At 45.6% G+C, this 24,436-nt stretch overlaps 1 long non-coding RNA gene across 1 annotated transcript; it reads left to right on the top strand.

The window, feature by feature from the left end:
* Window positions 1-215: 215 nt before the first annotated feature.
* LOC132653637 (uncharacterized) lies at window positions 216-19,330 on the top strand. Its single transcript, XR_009591397.1, has 3 exons — window positions 216-342; window positions 6,557-6,687; window positions 13,479-19,330. It is a non-coding gene; the product is annotated as an uncharacterized LOC132653637 (long non-coding RNA).
* Window positions 19,331-24,436: the final 5,106 nt, after the last annotated feature.

A 24,436-nucleotide genomic window follows, 5' to 3' on the forward strand; every position in this document is an offset into this window, starting at 1 on the left:
GCCTTAGAAACCCTGACAGATACGTGAACACGTTGAGATTTGATTGTGGTCCTCTGTGTGTGTGTGTGTGTGTGTGTGTGTGTGTGTGTGTTGCTGGGATGAAACCTAGGATGAAATCTCACATGCTCCACGCTGAGCTCTGGCTTTAGCCCAGAGGTAGTTTCATTTTGAAGAGTTTATTTCTCCCCATGTGTTCTGCACACAGAGAAGCCACGCTCAAGCAGAGAAGCAGGGAGGGCGGACACTCTTGCCACCAAGCCTGGTGACCCGAGTTCAGCCCTGGCGCCCCCACCAGGTGGAGGAAGAGAACTGCTTCTGCAGAGCGTCCTCTGACCTCCTCAGGTGAGCAGCCGCACATTTCCCCCACCTATACATTAATAGATAAAGTACAATTTTTAAAACTTGGCTGGGGTGGGGGAGGGAGGAGTTCTGCCACTCAAGTCTTTCGGTCTGTCTAAGTGGACTGTGGCCAGCCAGGCGAACAGGGAAGTGCAGCTCTCTAAATATCAGGCCACATCTCTTCCGGCATGCCCCGAGTTTCACATTCTCTGTGATCTTTGGTCCACTAAAGAGCCCTAGAATGGGCATGTGACTCCCCAGGCTGCTGGGGTGATGGTCACATGATCTGCCCACTGTGAGCCCACTTTCTCAGCAAATTGAGACAGGGGCTTACGGAGGGGAACAATGGCACTCCAGCCCTCTAATTAAACGTGGTGTGACATCTCTGGCACAAAGGCGCCGCTTCTCATTCCCCGACCCCTGGAGCAAGGTCAGGGGAGTGAAGGCCAGCTGCCAGCACCTTATCTTCCAATCCTATCTAGTTCATTCCTTTTGCCAGCGGAAATTGAAAGCTTAATGGAATTACCCCCCCCCCCCCCAGCACTCAAGGGTGCTGCAACACATAAAGCAGAAACGTCCTTCTGAGTAAAACCAATTTTCTTATAAATTATATCACAAACGCACATTCAACAAACTCCCTTATGGTCGGAACACTGTAAAGACTGATAGCTTGCTGCCAGTTCTCTCTTTAATACAGGCTAATTCTACCATCCCCCGTGGTTTAATTTGTAATTCCTCTTTAGTTTCCCTTTCCTACCAAGGTTTTCAGAAAAAGAAAAAAAAAAAAAAAAAAAAAGCCAACCCTCCAGTTAAGGATTGATTCTGGCTTTCTCCAGCTCTTTGGTACAGCACAGACAGCATGCTCCAGGGCCTACATTCAGTCCCCAGCATACACACACAATAAAGGACAAAAAAAAAAAAAAAATATTCTAATTTCGCATTTGGAATTGGTGTGGTGGCAGGGACTCTATGAGTAAAAACTCCTTTTATGGTTTAGATACGCAATAATGGTGCCACCAGGCTGGTGGGTCTTTTACTAAAAGGCGAGTGCGGGCTTTGGAGGCTCTGTATCACAAAAGACCACCTCGGCTGCTCAAACTTCTCTGTGCGGCAAAGCGGAGTGGATAAAGAAAGGAATTTAGGAACCTGGTGCTTGAAAGTGCCTCATTTATTAAATTGGCCCCCAGGGTGTCCAAGCAGCCGAGCCCATGGAAAACAGCAACGTGCAAGGACACAAGAATAAGAAAAGAAGGGCAGAGTCCTTCGTTCCCGACTGCGGGGAGAAAGCTGAGCTCTGCTGTGCGTGCAGGCTTGTCCGGCTGGCTGCCCGCCCTCTCCTGCTCAGCCACATGGGCCAGAGCGCAGTCTCCATAGACAGCCACCCCACTGGCTCGCTCCACTGGGGTAGCAATTGTGGATTCCTGTGATGTGGTAATGGTTCGCAGAAATCAAAGTCGGGATTGAGTTTCCACCCTTTAAGCCAACATGATTCTTTCCTGTGATTTATTTGGCGAGACAGATTGTGGGATTGGCACATTATCATCCGGGCCCTATAATAAAGCCAGAGTGAATGAAACCTTGAGAATGCGGGAGCTTGGGAGGAGTTGTCACCCAGTGACTTAGGTCTGAAAGCAGAGCCACAGCGTTAGATCAGAGCTGGGGGTAGTATTTGGTGGTGACTTATCCCACATTCTAGACCCTGTCTTTTCTTCTCTCTTTTCAAAACGTTTGCTATCCTGCATTACTTCCTTTATTTCCTTCTCACATCACCACCTCTGTCCCTCTCCTCGATCTCCTCCTCGGTCTTCCCTGACCTACCCGGTTCTCCTCCTTCCAGAGACACGCTCCCCGTGGTAACCATTTTGGGAGATGGAGTTTGATGGTGTGCAGTGGAATCATCCATAAGCAATTGTTTTTGTTTGGAAATGGAACACTCCCAGCTGTTCTCCTTAAGTTTCCTATGCAAAAAGACTGTGATGATGTGGGGTCTTTGTCCCTTTGTCATTTTGAAGGCAAGGTCTTACTATGTGTTCCTGGCTTCCCTTGAACTCTTGATCTTTCTGTCTCAGCTCCTTCCCACAACCAATACTGAGATTATACACAAGTGCTATCAACCTGGGCCCAGTTCCAGGCCAGTCTCAAACTCACAGTGATCCATCTGCCTCTGCCTCCTGAGTGCTGAGATTAAAGGTGTGTGCCACCAGGCCCGGCCACATCTCCATTCTTATAGAATTTACAGATGTTTTTTTATTTGCCTGAAATAAACTCACATGTGCATTACTGTTATTTCAAACACATTGACTTGGTTCTCTGATGCTACTGGTTGTTTAGCTAACAGCAAGTACTGCTGTGCAAGACACAGGAGACTTGAAATATTTTTGTGACTTTATAGTATGTGTATGTGTATACATGTATTGTATGTGTATACATGTATTGAGTATGGCAGTGTGTATGTGTGCATATGAGAGAGAGGAGGGAGGGAGAGAGAGAGAGAGAGAGAGAGAGAAACTTGCAGGATTTGAGTCTCTTCTTCCACTTTGTGAGCCACCGCGATCAAACTGAGCCATCATTGCTGAGCGATGCTACTTGCCCAGAAATACTTTTTTTTATTTTCAGAAACTATTGGAGATGACTTACCAGAATATAAACATAAACATAGAAAAGTAAAAGTAGATATAGATGGGGGTCAATAGGCTCTCAAGGAGGGATAACCAAAAACAAAAAAGAAAAACAAACAAACCAAACAAAAACGAAAATCGGATGACCTTGTCCTTGTCCTCCAGACTGTAATGTGTTGGGGAGACAATACAAACTCAAAACTGCAAGGAACATAAGGGTCTGAGTGGTGTCTCACCGACAGGCTGAGTCCAGTTCTGGGTGTATGCTCAATTTCCAGCAAGGAAAAGAAGAAGCAACAGGAAGAAAGCAATATAGGGGAAGGAAAGAAGAAAAGGAGGGAGAGAGGGCAGAGGGCTTACCCGGCAGGCACAAAGTCCCTGGGTTCAGCCCCCAGCACAGCATAAACTGAAGGTGATGACGCTCACATGAAATTCCTGCATTAGGACAGAGGAAACAGGTGAACCAGAAGTTCAGGATCATCCCCAGCTGCAAAGGAAGTTCAAAGGCAGCCTGGGATATGTTCAGCCTCGAGAGAAAAGAAATGTGTTCATGGTGAAGACTACAAATGCCTGTACTGGACAACCAACAAAGCTGTGAAGTGCTGTGGAGGTTTGAATGAGAACGGCCCCCACAGGCTCGTATATTTGAACGCTTAGCCACCAGGGCGTAGACTTTTATAGGATTAAAAGGATTAGGGATGTGGCTTTGTTGGAGGAAGCTTGTCACTAGAGGTGGGCTTTGAGGTTTCAATAGCCCAAGCCAGGCCCAGTGTCCTTGACTCTGTGGCATGTCACCTACTAGAAACCTTGAGAACACAGCTAGCTGTTGGAAGGGCAGAGGGACAGAGCCCACCTAGTGAGGCAGAGGGTCAAGGGAAGCCAGAGAGGATGGGAAACTGTTGAGCAGAGCTAGAAGAGGCGTGGCTAAGAATGAGAACCAGCGGGGGCCAGTGGCTAACTGAGTACAGGAAGTGCAGGAGATTACACACAGAAAGAATATTCTGGAATATACTGTAACCCCAATATTTCCAAGACTGAGGCAGGATTATCATGAGTTCAGGGCCAGCCTGTGCTATACACCGAGGCCAAGAGTCTACAAAATCAAAGCAGAATATAAATCCACTGAGCACTTAGTTTCCTATCAAAGGCTGTGGTATAGTGATGGGGTCTTTGAAACGGTTGCACAGGTTGAGTAAGAAAGATGTTTCCAGGGTTAGGTTTTATTTTAGAAGTATGGTAGTTCAATGACCCTGTGGGCTGACACTGAATGTCTTGGATAACGCTGGACGTGTGAAATCTGAATTTGTGAGGGGTGACAGATAAATATCATCTGGGTGAATTTGAACTCCTAACTTTAAAAATAGAAGGGTGTGCTGGGGCAGGGGCACAGCTCAGTTGGTAGAGTGCTTGTCTAACGTGCACAAACCTGAAGCTTAAGAGCGCCCTCAGCTGCACATGGAGTGTGAGGGCAGCCTTGGAGATGAGAGACCCCATCTCAGTGGAAAGCAAAGGGGCGCAGCAGTTATGAGGACCGCAGTTCAGCCCCCCAGAGCCCACACTGGGCAGCTCAAAACTGCCTGCAGGAGGCTTGCGCAGCCTCTGTCGCAGCGGGAGGAGGAACAGACAGGACTCCCTACTGCCTGTTCTCCCCTCCACATCCCTGACCTGGATGCCCCATTTTTGAGAGATTCTGTGCAGAATACCATGGAAGCAAGCCAAGCAGGTTTTGGTGGCCACCCCCACCCTCTTATTATTAATTTCTTCTGTTTAAAGGGGGGGGGAAAGCTGCTATCCCTCTTTGGGAAAAGAATGCAAAGATCTTGTAGGCCCAATCAGCTTTGAAATGCAATTTCTGTATTCTTCTTGCAATGCAGTTGTGCAGTGATGTGTAAATCCTGCTTGCAGGTCATAAGGAGTTGATGCATTAAAAGGATGTCTTTAAAATCACATAAAATCCCCACTGAACCCAGCATGATGTTTGATGTACAAATACGACAATAATTTTTTCTCCGTACATTGATTTTTGTGCGTGTGTGCACATGTGCGTGTGTGTGAAGTAAGTTCATTTCTGAAAGCAGGCACGTTTCAGCCTGGCTTACGACGCTGTTCTGTGACATGTACTAAGAACTCAGACCCCGTGCAAGCAGCAAATGCAGCACACACTTGCCGCTGCAAACACTTCCAAGCATCCCCGTTTTCTGCTGGGACTGGAATCTTGGCCAGTCACTCTATTTATGTGATTTTCCCCCCCTCTCTAATAATTTTCTCTGCTTCTTACATTACATCTTGTTCTGGGCATCAGGCCACAGGGAGGGAGGGAGCACTCGCTGTTGATTCTGTGAGGCTCCTGCTATCTGTGAGCTCTGCTGCTGGCCTCTCAGGATCAAGAACACGGGTGTGTGTGTGTGTGTGTGTGTGTGTGTGTGTGACTTCTGAAAGCGGTTCTTTTCCGACAGGACAAAATGGAAAAGTACTGGAATTGTCTATGCTTCCTTGCAGGAAAGGAAGTTAGGGCATCCTTTGCTGATCCCCAAAGTCAGCAAGCCTAGTCCATGAGTTTGCGGTTCTCATATTGTAGAACTGTTGGAAACTCACAGTTTCCATCATAGGGCCAGCTTCATCGGGGGTGGGGAGACCTGGGAGGGGAGTGTCATCTGATGAGACTCAAGATCTCCCACCAGCAACCCTCTTTTGAGCTATTTCTTCCACACTGGGTTAATCAATTGCTAACAACCCTGACAAAGAAAGGGACAGACAGAATTCCAAGATAAGCTAGATCTGTGGTTTGGAGGTGACATGTCTCGGGCACGATGGCATACATCTCTATTCGCAACACTTGGGAAGCAGAAGCAGAGGCAGATCCCTGCGAGTTCGAGGCCAGCCTGGTTTACAGAGCAAGTTCCAGGACGGCCGTGGCTACACGCAGAGAAACTCTTGTCTCAAAAAACAAACCAACCAACTAATCAAACAGACAAACAAAACACTAAACACACAAACAAACGAGTATGCTGAGGGCTTGGCTCCCCAGATACGGATACTATTGAGATGATTGGCTCATGATGACGCCGATCTAATCAATAAATTAGTTATCTACTGATGAGTTCAAATGGGGTTTTAGGAGGTGGGGGCGGAGTTGGTGGAAGTAGGTCAGGGAGGACACACCTTAACGGCATGTACCTTCTCTTTGTTCTTTTCCTGTCTCTTTCTGGTTCCTGGCTACCATAAAATAAACAGCCTTTCTCTTCCGTGCCTTTCCAGAATGATGTCTCCCTCCTTGCCTCCTGTCAAAAAGTGCTGGGGGGAAGGGGCAGCTAGAGAGAGACAGCGCAGCAAGTAGGAGCACTGATTGCTCTTGAAGAGAACCCATGTTCAGTTCCCAGCACCACATAGTAGCTCACAATCATCCATAACTCCCTGGGAACCAGGCACATGTGTGGTGCACATATGTGCAACAGGCAAAACATTCACACATATTAAAAAATAAGTAAACACGCACACATTTAACCAATGGCACTGATAACCACTGACCGAAACCTCAGAAACCTTGATCCCAAATCAACCTTTAATCCCTTACCTTGTTCACCACGGCTTTACCACAGGGTTGCAGAACTGTCTCAGAGAGGTTGGAGAGTAGAGCTGCATCGCACAGATGGGGTGCCAGTTCAGCTGCCTAGGCTTGGCTCCGCGCCCCTTCATGCAGGAAGGGAAGGTTTTGAAGAACACTGCTGGGGTAAGTATTTGGAAACTCTTGCTCTTGCTCTTTCTCTTTTGTAATTACTAATTAAAAATACACCCTGCGGCAGAGTACTTGCCTAGCATGTTTTACGGCCATGGGTTCTGTCATATAGACTAGACACGCTGGCACATTCCTGTAATCCCAGCCCTTGACAGGTAGAGGCTGGAAGTTTAGAGCTTTAAAGTCATTCTGCTACACATTGAGTTGTAGGCTATCAAGAATACATGAGAACTTATCTTCTAAAAATACGTTTTGTTTTTTTTTTTAAACAGTTCTCCTATGGTTTTATGTTTGTTTGGTTTCGTTTGCACTATGTTTGAACGAGCCACTGGCATTTCAGAGGTCCTTTGTCCTAAAGAGGGAGTGTCTTAGTGTTTTATTGCTATAAAGAAACACCGTGACCACAGCTAATTTATTCAGTCTGGCTTTTCCCTTGGCCTCTGAATTGCTCTGTTTGGCCTCAAACTAACTTCAGCAATCTGCTCTAATCTCCTGGCTCCTTCTCATTCTCTGGCTCATTCAGTCTTCACCTGGGTTCTCTCTCTGCAACCTCTCTCTCTCTATTTCTGTCCTGGTAAAAACTGCCCGCTCTCTCTGTTTTATCCCTTAAGTAGCTTTTCCTCTCTCTTCTCATGAGAGTTGGGCGTATCCTATTCTGCCTAGTCTTTCTCTGTTTCTGCCACTCAATTAGACGTCACTTTCAAACATGGGTGCTTCCTTCTATAAACTAACTCTATCTTTATTATTTGCAATAAAAGGAGAGTACTACTATGTCTGGACATAAGCTTTTCTTTACCTTGCGATGTACAAGGCTGGCCTTGAACTCAGATCTGCTTGTCTCTGTCTCCTGGATTAAAGGCATGTTTGTATTCCAGCTGGAACACACAGACCTAGAAGATCTTTGGATGTGATCTCTTGCCAGGGCAGCCATCTCCTGAATTAAAATTCCTCTACAACACAGTGGTTGAGTCTTTCCCCTGAAGCATGTGTCTTTTCCTGCTGTCTGTTCTACCCTAGAGTAAAATTCTCTTGTAGGAGTTGTGCAAATATTGATAACCTTAGAACAGGTTGTTTGTGGACACCTTGTCTTCCCAGGCCCAGGCTGTTGCTTTTGCCTTCGCCTTCTTAGAGAAGAACACCCTTCAGACCAGAAAGCATAAATCCTACACATAGGAGAGTTATGTGGCAGTATTTCCCTAGAAAGGACTTAAGGCTGTTGAGGGAATTTGTAGATATGATTCATCACCTTTACATCTTGGACCTTTGGGATAATCTCTGAGAAATTACAAAGTGGCAGAGCCACAATAAATAGGAAGAAGGTCATTCTAATTTTCTTTTCCTTCCTTGAGACACAGTGGCCTCAAATTACACTATATAGTTGAGGATGACCTTGAACTCATGATGTTCCTACTCCACTTGTCTAGCACTGGGAATACAATTGTATGCCACCATAGATTTCCTGGAGAGACTGAGATCAGACCCAAAGCTTCCTGTACGCTAAGCAAGCATTCTATCAACTGAAGTGGAGCCAGGCTCACTAAGGGAGGCAGATTTTAAGAAATAGGGTTAGTGAGCATGTTGGTGATCCTCAGCAAGTTTCCCCAAAAGAAGGCTACATTGTTTCTGAGCTCTTTGAAAAGGGAGGCAAGAACTACAAGAAACTATAAACACTGGGTGAAGTGGTTACACTGGTAACCCCAGCTATGTGGGAGACAGAGGAAGGGGGATGGCAAGTTGGAGACCAGCTTGGCTACATAGTCAGACTCTGTCTCAAAACAGAAGAGAAAAGAGAAAAGCCAGCTATCTCATCTTCGCTGACACAACTATTCTGCTGAGGAACTAATGAAGTAGATTTGCACGGCCTGTTTTACATTTCTGGAGGAAATCTGATATGGCCACACTAGTACGTTGGGGACGAGGAGGAGCAGTGAAGTGTCACTTGCATTTACATCAAAAATAACAGAAGCAATCTCAAGTTGAATAGTAGGGGGTTTTACATACCCCCCGAATGGGGTAGGCAGCCAGGCTTAGCTGTCACAAATTGGAACCACACCCAGACAACATCATAGTTTGCCCAGCTGACTCCACCGCTGCTGCTCCTCTCTGAACAGCACTCAGCCATCGCCATTCTATCAAGCAGACTCCTTAAGGCTTCTACTTCTTTGCATTTCTGCCTCCTGACTCAAAGCTCATGGGGTCTCTCTTTGGCTGAACCTAGAAGACACTGTTAGATGTTAGCTCTGTGGGTGCAGGGAGAGCCCGTGGCTGACGTGTTTCTCTATCTTAGGAAGCAATTTACTGTTTTTTTTTTTTTTTTTAAGTATTAGTTCTTTGAGAATTCTGTACATGTTTTGATCAAATGTACCCTCCCACTACCGACTCTCTCCATATCCAATTCTGTTTCCATACCCTCCCAACTTTGCATTATTTTTTTGTTTTCCTCAACCAAGGCCAATTTTTGTTGCCCAAATATTCTTGGATATGTGGCTTTCTAATGTTACTCTGTTTTTAAAAAGACTCCAAAGGCTGATAATTCTCCCAAGTAAAAAGGGGATTCAGGACCTGCACTGCCACAAAGAAGAGCTTGTGGGGTGTTGAGCTGCTTTACAGCTATTTGAAGAATTATAGCCAAACGCCATTTACTAATCAGTCTTTTTGATCTAGGTTTTTATTCACATACATATGACTTTGTGGGGGGTTTTTGCCACACAAATTTGATTTTCAAAAAATCACTAGCTTGACTGCAGACTCACCTTAGGCTTACTGTATTTTCAGGTGACACAGAACTAATGTGGAATGACAGCACATTAAGGGCAACATTAAAATCCCAAAAGATCTTTAAAATGCTAAGCCATCAGCCCATCAATGGGAGCCTGGAGGCAAACCTCAGTTAGAGTTCTTTTCTAGCATGCACAGGACACTGAGGACCATCTCCAGCGGAGGAACAGACAACAACCCAGCAACAAAACAAAACATCAATGGGAAATGGCAGGCTCTGGGGCTATAAACTCTGTCTCCTCAACCCTGTAGTCGCTGCTAAGAAACAAGGCATAGTTTAACGTGGTTGCCAAGAAAGCTAATTAAAAATCCTAGGCTGCTCACGAGATATATAGTGTTTAGAACAAAGCCTTCTGCCTTCATCTGCCCCTGAGAGAACACAGTTGAACCTTCTGGCAATTTTACGGTACCACAGTCTACAAGGAACCCTGGAAGTTGGGGTCTTTCTGAGGGTCAGGTCAGCAGGATGGCCATCTCAGCCTCCTGGGACAGGAGGAATGAAGGAAATGGTGGACCTTTGCTTGAGCAGAGGCTTGAAGAAAGGGGTAAGACAATGCTGTGGGGAGGAAGTGGGATGTACCGGTAGTCTCAGCTACTTCGGAGGCTGAAGCAGGAGGATCAGGTGAGTCTGGGGATTCAAGGCCAGCATGGACAACATGGTGGGGCTTCATTTTGAAAACTGGAAACCAAGAGTGTGCTTCGTTGGGATTCAGTAGCAGAGACAGGGCATGCCCATGCACAAGGCCCTGGCTTTGATCCTCAGGAACAAAAACAGCCCCAATCAGCAAGCAACACAGCGGTTTCTAATTACTGATAATCTTTCACATGGAGGATAGGACACTAGAAGCAAATTATAGTCTTCCACCTGAAGACTTTCATCAGGCAATCTGAAAATGGCTCAGCCTGTATGGAGAAACAGTGAGTTACTGTCGCTGAAATCAGTCAGAGAAGAAACAAGAAGGTCAATATTTAAGAGTGCTGTTGAAGGGACTTAGAAGTGGGCATAGATAACTGACCATTCAGCTTTACGATCTATTTTTTTTCCCATAAATAAGTAAGGTATTTCGAGGTAAGAAAGCTAGCTCTGAACATTCAAAAAATGTTTTTCTTTATGACGGTGTCTCCATATACAGCTCAGGCTAGCCTTAAGCTTATCATCCGTCTGCCTCAGCCTCCTGAGTGTAGTTCTTATTAGGAAAAAAGATGAACCCCTGGATGAGTCTGGGCTGGTAAAACTGAACGGGACAGTCCACAGAAAGGTCAGGTAGAGAACCTGTGGCAGTGGAAGGCTTTGGAACCACCAGAGCTTCTTCCTGTGCATGTTGGGTTTGAACTGTGTAAGCACAGGCCACAACCACCAAGAAATAGATTGCTAGTAATTTTATCCTCTTTTAAGGAAGGATTTGGAGCAGAGCTATGGCTGCTGTCCCAGTGAGCGGAGTGTTTTCTGGCCGCCCACATAAGCCAACAACCTCTTCCTCAGGGGCAAGCAAACCAGACAACCACTAATCCCTCAGTCATCCCCCCACCGAATACTCGGGCTACACCCAATAATAGGACTTAAAGACCATCCCTGATTTACCTACAAGGTCTTGTGAGGTTTTTATTTCAGTTCCTCTGAAGTCACTACCCCCAGCAGCTGGCTTGTGGGCAACAGCCTCCTCCTAGAGAAGGGGGTGGGCAGAGGAATAAGTGAAATTATTGCAGAGAAAACACAGAACAAGGGCATCTCGCCCCAGGGCTCTTGAAGAGCTGTGTCTGAACCTCTCACGCACATACCAGGAGATAAATAATTCAGAGGCCAAACAAAGAGAAACACAGTAGTTATACTGGTTTGAACACCTGCGGGGCTGGGTCCAGTCTGGTGTGTGTGGGGGAGTGTCTGTGAAGCCTTTATCATCGCTGATGGCATTTCTAGATGCCTTATAATTTTCTACTCTGAGTTATCGGTGGGATGAAAAGCGGGAGAGACTCAAAGTTGACACGTTAGGATAGCTGATCCCTTCTGCCGTGAAAGCCTCTTGGAATTCCTTGGTCAATTTTGGGATCTTTAACTTGCCCCAGTTTCTTCTCCCTCTCACACAGTCTTGAGCCTTGGCCACCCTCTCCCCTGGAACGGAGCCCTTCATTTCTTGTTCTTCCGCTTGTCTTGGCTGCCATGGCTGTTGGTCCCGGTCCCCATTGCCTTCATCTCACTCTAGGCCATCGCTCTAGGCCATCACTCTCTCTGGTAGCGTACAGGGACTGCTCCCTGCGGTTTCAGCCCCACTTTGCCATGGCTCATGCTCTCCTCACACACTTTTCTTTTCCTTCTTTTTCTTGATGCTTTCCAGGCCTCTCAAATGTCACAGAGTTCTCCCACCCCCAATATCTCTTCACATAGAAAAAAAAAGTGATAGAAACACAAAGGTCAGCGGTTGTTTAAGGGCCTTTCATCCTAGGTCACCAAACTGCCTTTTTACTCTACTGTCTTCCCTCCTTCAGGTACTACAAGGCAGGAAAGGTTTTTTTTTTTTTGTTGTTTTTGTTATTTGTTTTTTTTGTTGTTGTTGTTGTTTTGTTTTTCGTTTTTTTGCTTTTAGAAGGAAACAAGTCCAATATTCTTTCTGTGGTACTCCCCTCCTTCTACTTCAGAATTTCACCTCTGGAGGTGAGCTTGTAGTTCCCCTGGGGGTGTGGGCTCGTAGTATATGCACCATATACTTGCAATGTAAAAGCCAGAATGTATGTGTGCGCGCGCATGTGCGCGTGCGCGTGCAAGCGTGCATGCATACACACTTATCTCCATAGCTCTCCTGTCTTCCTGTGTTTTCTTTCTCCTGTCTTCCTGGGCTTTGATCCTCAGCCTCCCCTAACCCTACTCAGGAAAGCAGTTTTTATTGGTTTCTTTTGTGAAGGAGAAATGACCTTGTATCCTGGTCTGTGTTGTTCAGAGGTCAGTGTCTATAAACCTGATGCTCTGGTCCCCCAAGCTTTTACTAGCATCTTAAAATGAAGCTCTTTCAGAATTCAAAACAGAAGCACCCTCTCACACACGACTAGCTCTTTCAAGTCACTCTGACTTCAGATGTTACGAATTTCACGTCAGCTTGGCACCTCCACTCCTAGCTTTGTTCTGTTCTTTTTCTTGTCTTTGAGTAGTGACAGCCGTGGGGCCAGTGGAGGCAGAGCCAATAACTCCAAAAAAGAAGAGAAAACTCTGATTAAAATTTAAACACTATTTTTAATTTTTGATAATTCTTATGTCTGTACTCCAGACAAAGGAAGATCAAAATATGTGAATACAAGTCAAGATGACATCAGTGTAGTTGGTCCCAGTCCCGGTGTGGCTTAAGTAAGAAAAAGCAGATAGTTCCAGTTAGAGGTCAAATGCACCTATTGTGGTAGTTAATATTCCTCTACTTTAAACCATGAAGAAGGTCTCACGAAGCCTTCAGCCTTCATGGAAACTCAGGCTGTATGGAGTCTTCTGCTTACCTGTAACAACTGGTAGCTCTTTGGGTGAGCAGAGAGGTCATGCTTTGTTCTGTAGCCTAGCGCAAAGGCTTTGTATCTCAGAGGAAACGTGCTTTTCTCCTCTCTGCATCTGCCTCAGTTGAGTTTCATGTGGTCTCCCCTGTGGTTTTCGTGGAGACTCTGGTGGAGCTGATGTGATCGCTGGTGCAGGGTCCACTCCCGTGACGACTTGGGGAACTACTGCTCCTCTCTAGCCTTCAAAGGGGTTTCTAGCAGTGTGCACCCCACCAGAGAAAAGTCCCCTCATTCCGAGCAGCCACCTTCAGTCCTCCCCTAAACACAGTGCCCTGCCAGTTTGGGTGTTTGTAGGGTTTTGTAGACGTCTGGCAGAGTTTTTGGTTCTGGTGACAGGTAGAAAAGTGTCCAGGAAGACGCTGTCCTGGGGGACCCTCAAATCATGTGGTCATGATGAGAGCAGAGGCAAAGGCTGTGGGTACATCCGAGAGTGACTAAAAACCAGAGGATAAGATGTTTCTCTTTTTTTTTTCTAGTTGTCACCTGTATGCGCTTTGTGCACATTTGTGTTGCACATTTACATGTGTGTGAACACGTGCGTGTGCAGGCGAGTGTACATGGAAATTGATGCCGGAAGACATCCTCTCCTGCTCTGCTTTCTTAGGCTGCCACATCCACTTGTCGTCTCTGTCATCTACATGGGTTCCGGGGAATTGAACTCTGTTCTCATGCTTGTGTGGGAGGTGTTTTAATCACCAGGCCATCTCTCCAGCCCCAAGGGGTTATTATTTCTAACGAGGAAGAAAGAACTGTGTTCAATTCAGCAAACATTGAGAGCATTTTGCTTTCAAAGGCTCTACAGGACTTTCTACAAGCTGGGAAGATGAAGGCAGATCCTGGTTTTGGAAATTTGAACATACACAGGCCATGGTAATTGGGATAGGGGCCTTTAACTCGAAGAATACAGAGTATGCATAAAATTTGTTATGACATACTGAGTAAAGAAAGCCAAACGAATTCTATATCTTAGGAAGCTGACAATGCAACATCATAAAATAACAGACTGTTATATTAATTAATTATCTGCCATATAGCTGTTAGACTCATCCAGTTTCTTTGGATTTGTTTTCTTTGGTCATCTTTATGAAGAAGAAAATTTTGTAACTACATCTTTTCTAAAGAAAACATAATCATTACATCTTTTCTTGGGCCAGGTTTTGAAATTTGTTTACGTAAAGTTGTAAACTTAGCTTGGTAATGTCATTCAACATTGGAGGGCTGAATTTAGAATAATTTCTATCAAGTTACTGCAAACTATAAAATTTGAAAGAATGTTCCCCAGGCTGCCTTCTGACTCCACATTCCAAACTGGTTTTAGGTTTAAGAACGGGCGATTATGGTGCACAAGCCTGTTACAAATTTCTACTATGATGCGGACTGATACCTTCATGCCACGATGCAGGGTGAGTGCTAACTGTGTGGGAGCCTTTCTGGAAGCCATTTTCTAAATCCAGGAGACTGGCGATAACTCCATATAGAGACATTCAGAAATCAAATCTCATAGCACACAAGCAGAAGTTCCTTCAATATGGCCCCATTACGATGGTGTGAAGTGCTCCCTTGACTCTCTGGGTCAACAGTCTCTCTGTGTTTCTTCTGTGTTGTGCTCCTTCTTTGAATGGCTGGCCAGCACTGGTGTTCTGTGGCAGGTCTCTGAACAAAGGGCGCACTCTGATTCAAGTGCTAGAGATCCGAGGAAAGCACATTGGTGGAGAGGCTGCCATGGCAGCATTTAGTGGAGGAATTACAGTTGTTACTCTTCAGGGTCTATTTTACTCTGCCTGGGAAAGTTAATGTGTTTCACGGTTGCTACCGGGACAGGACGTGGGCCCTGAGAGAACTTGGCTCAACAATGGCTGTCTTATGAAACAGTCATTGGCTTTATGACCACCTAAGGAACCACTAAAGAGGTTTAAAAAAACAAAACAAAACAAAACAAAACAAAACAAAACACAGAGCTAGTGTGAAACTACCTTTTCTCCCTTCTATTCAGAAGGGAATAGATAAGGCTGCACAGACCCGGGACCTGTTCCTTAACAAGCATCCCTAATTAATATCAAGGCCAGTTGGATGCCCGAGAAGTCACTGTGGAGCCATGAGCCTGAGTGGCCACAAAACACAGCTGGCCCCGTCACTGGCCATGCATTTGTTATGATCAGGACTGTTTTAGGTGCTGTTCTCTTTAATGCCACCTGAATTTCACCTTCCCCCAACCCCCTTTCCTTTGAATTGCTGCCAAAGTAACTAGAGTCATATAACTTTAGGGCTGGGAGCCCAGGGAGGAACGTTAGGCTGCCGATGAGCCAGGCATGGGAGAGGCTTGGAAGGCAACCTCGAAAGAGCACTCTGGTCCCACACATTTGCTTTGCATTGCCTGGTGCTGGCTAATGTTGGAAGAACTGGGACTTTCTGTGCCCCACAGAGCAAGATAAAACCCCAGCAAAGGGGTGTTGATTTAATTTAGAAAGCCTCTGGGTTTCATTAAATACTGAACAGATCGTGCCATTTACAAGTCTTGTGACACTTAAAGATGCTAGCAATGATTTTTAACATGCTGGACAAGGTCTGTGAGAAGCAGCTGCCAGGACAAGGCCAGGGCTTTGAAAATGAGGTACATCTGCAAATAATCCCCTTTGTGTCTGTTACCTGCAGTTTCTCCCTTTCTTTGTATTGTTGGGCCCTTACATTCATTAAACAGCATCCCTTTTCTGTCCTTAGAATGCTATTATTATAATACTATGTATTACTGGGAGTCAAAGTGGATGAGAAGGCTTGGCAGAATTGCTACTCCTGAAATTTTAAAACATTTTTTTTTAAAACGTTGTATAGTATGTGACATTGGTGACCTCATCCAGGACAGTGTAGTGAAGATATCCTGCAGTTTTGAATCTGAAAGCTCAAATTTTCAGATACTTTGGGTTAGAAACTAGAACAACACATCCTGTGGATTTTCCCATGCTCTGAAAGATGCAGTACACTTATAGTATGTATCAGTAGGCACAGCCATTCTTTCCCCTTGCCAGGAAAACCAACAATATTCACAGGAAAATCATTTCCTTTTCTGCCAACTGCACAGCCAGGTTCTGTTCCTGACCTCTCAAATGAGCAGCATTACTCCATAGAAACAAATTCTCTTACATTGACAAGCAATATAAACCCATGTATTGATTCTACACTGCCATTACGTGCTGGTCATGATAACGGAACACCAGGCCATTTGTGTGCTGCGATGGACACACAATTGGTTATGGAGAGAGAAGATCGTATTCCTTCTTATACATTATCCATAAAGGAAAATACACAGGAAATGTGGCAAGCTCAAGCTACCCCAGAAGAAGAAACGCATGTTGGTAACTTTCCAAGGCTCCTCGATAGAAATGAGAACCAAATGATGCTGACCTGAAAAGCCCAAGACCCCAGTAGGCAATGAGATCCTAGGGGTCCCAGGAAGCAGAAAATGAGAGCTACGGTCCACACTGGCTTTTAAAATTTCCGAGCACACATCTCCCTGAGTGAGATTTGGGACTCAGATGCTTCAGTGGAAATGAAGCAGACTTTCGGGAGGTCTGGTTTCAAGGGTGCTCCGAGAGCTGAATGTTAAATTTTTATTTGTTCCAGAAAGTGTTGGCAACTTGGTACAGCAAATTTGATCAGCACCATACGTCCGACCTGTTTCGGTAATGATGCCACGAATGTGACTAGGCTGCAGAGCAGCTTGTGTTCGCGAGGAAGTGACAGGCACAGGAAGGAGCGAGGCTGGCAACCCTGAAACTGTTCCTAATTGTGCGTGGTGGGGAAGGGGTGCTGCTGACTTACAGAGCAGAGTGTTGGCTGGAAGAAAGGACTGATCAGCAGGGCTGGCAGGAAGAATGGAGACTCCGGGACAGGAAGAATGTCACAACAGAAGAGATGGGAATCTAGAGAAACCTGGATCAGAGAAGACACACGAAACCATAAAATAAATTGATCCACTTTTCCCTACATAGAGGCTGGTGAGGAGCCCAAAGGAGCCTTCTGTGGGGGTTCTGGGGAGGGACTGTCCTAGAGGGGCCCAGCTGTGAGCTAGATAGAAACTTTCCAGAAGTCAGAGGCAAGCTTGCTTCCTCTTCTTGAAGGAGCATTTCCTTAGGTTCTGGATTGAAAGAAATAACCCATCTTCCTTCCTCGCCACACGGGTCTCCTAGTAGACATCTAAGGATTGAGCGTGTTTCCTGGATACAATCCTCTCTTAAAATTGGAATTTTGGTGTTGTTGATGTGAAAACCATGTTTACTGGAAGATTACTATCAGCATGTGTCTCACCTGTGTTGGTGAGGCTGAGATTTACTGGACATTTTCAACACAGGCCTGTGATGGAAAGAAGAGGTAGAAAGAAGAGGTGGTTGCTGGCTTTGACAAATGCTAGTTTTCCACAGCAGTGGCCCCCCACAGAGACTGCTTTGAACCCACAGAAGATGCCCTCAGTTGTCCAGAGGAGGACAGTGGAGGATGAGAATATTTGGAGGGGGGCTTATTATCTGAGCCCTTTCCTACCTTCCCCAGGTCACAGGGTCTCCATCTTGAGGGAAAATGTTGTTCCATGAGAGTCCAGCATACTTTGATGTATGTGGTAGATGATCCTAGCTGTCAACTTGATAGGATGTTGAATCACCTAAGTGACAAACTTGTGGCCATGTCTGAGAGGCTCTTTCTGAATTGGGCCTATTGAAGTGAGGAGACTCACACCCTAATTGGTTGGTCTGACTGTAAAGGAGAGAGTTGTACCAGCATCTAATTCTCTCTACTTCCTGACTAACTGCCTCACATTTGTGCTGTCATGACTACCATAATAGATGGTACCCTCAAACTGTGAGCCAAAATAAATCCTTCTGTGGTGGTTTAAATGAAAACGGACTCCATAGGCTCACTTGTTTGAATGTTTGGGCCTCAGTTAGTGGAAATGTTTGGGAAGGATTAGGAGGTGTGACCTTTCTAGAGGAGGTTTATCACTTGGGGAGGGCTTCAACACAGCCAGGTACTCTCTCCTCTCTCCTCTCTCTCTCTCTCTCTCTCTCTCTCTCTCTCTCTCTCTCTCTCTCTCTGTGTGTGTGTGTGTGTGTGTGACTACAGCCTGTAGGTCAAGACATAAAGCTCTCAGCCACCACCAGTCACATGCCTATCTGCTTCCTGCTGTGATGATAATGAATGGTCAGAAACTGTAAGCAAGCCCCCAATTAAATACTTTGTTTTATTAGAGCTGTCTTGGTCATGGTATCTCTTCACAGCAATAGAACAATAACTAAGACACCTTCCTTTCTTAATTTATTTTTTTACTGGCTAATTGTTACAATGAACAAAGTAACTAGTCATAATGTGATTGCTCAGAAAAACATCATATATTAAATGATATAATGACCTTGTCCCTAGAACTAAGTCTGACTCAGAGGCACCATGTGACGTGGACTTAGACAAGGCTCCTCTGTTGTCATGTTTGAGTTACAGGTTTGAGTTCTAGAAGCCACAATGTGTTGACTTCTAAGTACAAGCGTGTGTGTGGGAGAGAGGCGACTTCCTGAACCAGGGCCTGACCTCTGGGGACTATTATGGACACTATGCTATTATGGACACATCCTGGGAAAAGAATTTACTGACCTCTCTATCCCATGCTCTATGGTCCCCACATGGCCTTTTGTTCTTGTAGAGGATAGGAAGTGTGGAGGCAGGATTGTACCATTGTTTCATCGGGTCATCTTGCCAGACGTGCCTGAGCCGCAGAATCTGTGCTCTGTTTTGCAAATCTTGTTTGGGAGGTTTTTAAGGAGTAACTTGGATTTCCAGTACATAGAAGAGTATAGAGAGAAAGACAATATGAACCACCCATTGATGCAACATTTTGCCTCATTGTATTTTTATAATTGTTAGAACTAAAGCCTTACTTATCTGTTTTCAGTGAAGGGAAAATATCAATAATCTGATTTTCTGGCTGTACCAAGTGGATTCCTTAGAGTCTTCAGACAACGACAACTGTGATAGCTAATCTTGGTTGTCAACGTGACAGACCTGGGGAAGGGAAAACGCATTTGAAGAATAGCTTGCCTGTGAGCATGTCTATGGAGCATTTTCTCAGCTGTTGATTGATGCCGAGGGCCCAGCCCACTGTGGGTGGTACCATCCCTAGGCAGTTGGCTTTGGGTTGTATAAGAAGGGTTAGCTGAATGTAACCCTGAGAGCAAGCCACAAAGCAGCATGCTTCTGAGGTCTCTGCTTCAGTTCGTCTCCAGGTTTTTCACCTTTGGTTCCTGCCCAGGCTTCTCTGGATTATAAACTGAAACCTGTAACCTGAAATAAATCCTTTTCTCCCTGAAATTGCATCTGGTCGTGATGTTTATCATGACAACAGAAAATAACTAGGGCAATACCTGAGTCCCAGATCTCTGCTCAAACACATGATTGTCAATAAAACATTCATTCCACATTTGAGCATATCTTCTCAAACTGTCATTGTGTATCTTTTTCTACCATTTTGCCAAATGTCCATAGGACCAACACTCATCCCAACCCAAATGAGAGCTCTGGGTCTCCAAAGGCAGCAGGTGTGCCATAACCTACTCAAATTTTGCTCCAGATAAGAATAAGATAATACTATTTCTATTTTAATTAAACTACTTTCAAGCATCCTTCAAAGAATTTTAATATCCAGAGCAGCTGAACTCCTGGAAAGCTACTGTAGAGGCTGTGTAAGGGCTCATCAAGGGCAGCTCTCTTGATTCTTAGTCATAGGTTTCCACTTCGCTGGTCTCCACTAGAATGTCATGTGAATGGTTCAAGCTTGAAATGCCTGAGGCCAGGCTTCCTCTCTCTCCATCCAATTAGCTCGTCTTTCTGATTCCTCTTGCCACCCCCATCATCTACACACTGCGATTCTTCCAGCTGCTCTGATTCAAAGCCTTGCAGCTGTCTCAATTCTCTCATCTCATTTGCTTTTGACAAGATCCTGTAATTAGTTAAATTCTGGAGTTTCTCCTAAAGATATTTCTTGTGTCTGTTCATTCCAATTCCACTGCCACTACCCAAGCTGGGATGTTGTACACCTTTTTGGTTTGACTATTGCAGCAGATTTTGCCTCCTACCTTCTAATGCACTAACCACACCAGATCTGATAAATCTTCTCAAAGGAGGATTTTACGTAATCCTGCTCGGCATAAACTTTTTGGTTCCCAAATCACCGTCAAATTTTTATTTGTGGAGTACTGTTGTCTACCACAATCTTATATGCCCACCTCTCTAGACACTCATCCTGCTAGCTCATGTGCCCTGGGCACAGAGTCCTGATTTCCTCAAGTCTCTGATCCTTCCCTCAGCAGGATCTTCCTCAGCCTCTCAAGATGGCCTCAAACTCATGGCAATCCTCCTGCTCACATCTTGCTAAGTGCTAGGATTGCAGGCATATGCAAGCATGTTGATTCCTGTTGAATCTTTGTTCCCTTCATCCATTAAACTACCTACCCCTCACTGGCTATCCAGTGTAAGCCGGATCGTAAGACACAGCCTATGGTGCAACAGAGAGCAAAACAGAAGTGATGGCTGCTCACCCAGACCTTGCAACCTAGCAGAGGAATCAAGAGTAAGCAGGCAACTGTACCAGAAGCCCTATGACAAAAGAGACAAAGAACTTTGCCCCAGGCATGTGGGTATTCCAAACATGCTTCACAGGGGAAGAGGTACCGAAGACATGATTTAGTCTTCCTGACGATTAGCTAGGTGAGGAAGAGGGAAAAAACACGACAGCAGAGGGAGCTGGGCTTCTCAGTCCCCTCCCATGCTTGGCACCCACTTCAAATACCTTCTTGCCTACATGGGTGAGGTGCTTTGAGAACACAGGCCCAAAGTCACACAAGTCCAGATTCCAGCCACGACCCTGCCACATGCTAGCTGAGATAATGACTACGAAAGACAGTCAGTCTTACCAGCTGTCAGTTTCCTTACTTGCAAAGATACCAACTCTATTATCACAAAATTCTCCCATTCAATAAAAAATTGATTAAGTGTAAGAGCAAGATGCTCTTCTTGGTGATGAGGAAAAACTTGAGAAAATGACAGAAACTCACATATGACATTAAGAGTTTAATTGAGGGGGAGAATATATATATATATGAAGAAAATTGATGGTACATTTTCTGGAGAAAAGTCAGTCACACAGGGAACATCAAGTATGTGCAAGGAGTTTCTGCTTATTCATTAGTTTCTTTATTCTTTAACACGCTTGTTTTCTTTCATTTGTTTGTGTGGGTTTTTTTCTTTTAAAGAACATTGCAAACCTTTCATAAGCAGACCCAGGGGTCTGGGACCCAGGGTGTAGAAGAGAACACTGAGAGAAACCTTTGTACTTCTAGAACTTACACTCTGAAAGGAAAGAGGATAAGAAACAAGACTTGAGGAAAAGAGGGCTGTTGGGAAGTAGAGATGTTGGTGTTGATCAGGGAGAGTAGATGCGCTCTAGTGGGAAAGCAAGGGCTGATTAAGGAGGTGGGGGAAAGGCCAGCCCATCCACAGCCCCAGCCTATGGGCAGGGTTCAAGAGACAGGCAGGAAATACTTTGTGACAGCCGATCTTGACTATCACCTTGATGGGATTTAGAATCAGCAAGGAAACACACCTCTCGTGTCTTTGATGCTGTCTCTGGAAGGTCATGGACACACGTGGGGATGGTATGGGGATGAGGAGGTGTGAGTGGCACTGTCCTATGGACTGGGGTGGTGCACGGAATAAAAGCAGAAAGCAAGTTGGGCACCACCGTTCACTTCTCTCTCCCTCCTGACTGCTGATGCTGGCTCACCCTCGCACTAAGAAACCTTCCCTTCCAAGAAAGGACTGTGTTCCTCCTTAATCTGTCAGTCAGAATAAACACTTCCCCCCTTACATTGCTTCTTGTCAGGTATATGGTCACAGCAACGAGCGAACTAATATATACTTGAGGGGACTGAGGAAGGAAAACTGGGGACGAATAAATGAGAGGGTGTTTGAGCAAGCTCCTGCACAGTCCTGCACAAGGAAGCTCACACTGGTAAACTCCAAGTGCATTACAATCCCTGCACTCCACCGTGGGATGCGGGTGGAGGGGCCTTGTCCACTGCAGTTGCTGAACTATGCTTGCTTGAATGCATGAGGGGAAGGAACAGGCTACAATCAGTCATGGAGACGGCTCCAATCAGCTTCCCTTTCTCCTTCCCTTCCAAGGGAGCGATCCTGGCCAAAACACTCTTGCAATTGGAGGAAGGTAACTGGAGGGCTGTAGGGCCACCCTCCAGCCAACTCACTGTGGCTCTTCTCCAAGTGTGGCGCCACCTGCCGCCGAATCGGGAGACACTGGCGAGAGAGAAGTACCTGGGCCATTTCCCAGACCCTCTCATTCTGAATTTCTAGGGGGAGAGGCTGGGGTCGTTCTGTAACAGATATGTTTACCGAGCCCTTGGAAACAAAATTTAAGCACTACCGACACTAAAGGAGATGACCTCTCGTCGACATTCTCCCTGAGAGGCGGATAATTTCTGGCCATGATGTGGTGAATTACAACCGCTCTGCAATTTTATGATAATATCTGCTCATCACCTAATCAAAGTGCTCCAGTTGAGTTAGACCCCAGCTGGCTCGGCTCCCCACGCACGTTGTCAGGTGATTGTTTCAGCCAAAGGCTGTCTGCCAAAAACCACTCACTTGAACTTCTGCAGCTTGAGAAGTCTGAGGGAGCCTATACGTAAGAATTCTAGAAGTTTCCAAACAGCAGTTCCATCCAACACTCCCAAGAAGTGGAGTAGCACACCTGTTCAGCTAGACTGATGCTAGTTTCTTCGCGGAGCTACAAGTAGAGGTGAAAATCACATGCTGAGTTTTGGCAACATTTTTCTTTTCAGTTTTTTCTTTTCTTCTCTTTCTTTCATTCTTTCTCTCTCTCCTTTCTCTTTCTCTCTCTCTTCTTTCTTTCTCCTCTCTCTCTCTCTCTCTCTCTCTCTCTCTCTCTCTCTCTCTCTCTCTCTCTCTCTCTTCTTTCGGCTTTATCCCAGACAGGGTCTCTCTGTGCAGTCTTAGCTGCCCTGAACTTGCTTTGTAGAGCAGGCTGGCCTCGAACACATAGCAATCCACCTGCCTCTGCCACCCAAGTGCAGGGGATTAAAGGCATGTGCCGCCACACTGGCAACATTCTTTTTTTAACAGCCCCTCTAGGGCCTGTCTTCCCATGTTATTAAAATGCCAACTCCATGTGTTAGTGTCTTCCACCATTTTCTCCCCAGAGCCTAGAGGAGTGTGTGACACACAGTAGTCATTGATAAATGAATAAATCCACTTCACTTCCTGAAGCAAAGAGCCAAATTTACACACATTCCCATCTGTGGGGGTCACTGTTTCCTGTAGTTTACTTGTGCGTTCCTTGCCCCACCAGTTAACTACCCCCTATATAAATCTGCGCAGTCTTCACTTTACATATAACTTTCTGGTGACCCCATAAAAAAATTGGCAGAAATTCTCGGAAAGGATGATATTGTAATTGGTCTTGTGGGGGAATCCACGGAGGGATAAATTTCACATTATTCATGTTTCCAGATGGGCCTTGGTCCCCAGGGCAGTCATTCCAGAACTTTTTCTCAGCATTAAGTTTACTCCAAGAAATATAAATACTGATTGCTTGATTGTTCCCACAAAGGGCTCCCCTGTCTTGGTGCAAGGTGGGAAGTAGGGTAGAGGAAAACACTGCTGGGAAGAAGGATGATGGCCTGGGAGTCCACAGGGAGGACCCTGTGTGTGAGTGTGTGAGCGAGATATTGGTCCGCAGGGTTTCTCGAGAGGATGAGACCCACGGACGGGAAGTGGTGGAAGGGACAGGGGAATGACTGGCGAGCAGGTAGTGCCTGGAGCTGGGAGCAGCAGGAAGCCTGGGATGCTGGTATGCCAAGGTTGGATGACATGACATTCCACTTGTGACCTTCTCACTAAACAGTCTTTAAACCCCAAGGCTTGTGTCCAAGGCTGTCTTTCCAATCCTGATGATCAGTGAGGGTATCAGATGTCACACATTGCCCTCTACCCCTAAGGCCACTTCCAGGGTTATAGAGTGTTGTGCTGCTGAAGATACATTGTAGTATCTATGGAGTGCTCACTAGACTAACCTTTAACATTTTTGAGTGTGTGTGTGTGTGTGTGTGTGTGTGTGTGTGTGCTCATGCACAGACATGCTTATGCTTATTTCCCAGTATATGTGGAAGTCAGAGGACAACTTTGGGGGTTCAGTTTTTTGCTTTCCACTGCTTTTTTTTTTTTGAGGCAGGGTCTCTCTTGTTTGTGATGTCCTTCATAAGCAGGGAAGCTCGCCCACAAGCTTGTGATTCTCCTGTTTGCACATTCCGCTTCCCAGGAGGAGTGCTGGTTACAGAAGTGTGCATCCAACTTTTGTTTTTATTGT

This window comes from Meriones unguiculatus, chromosome 4, assembly GCF_030254825.1.
Source record: "Meriones unguiculatus strain TT.TT164.6M chromosome 4, Bangor_MerUng_6.1, whole genome shotgun sequence".
In the NCBI taxonomy this organism is placed as follows: domain Eukaryota; kingdom Metazoa; phylum Chordata; class Mammalia; order Rodentia; family Muridae; genus Meriones; species Meriones unguiculatus.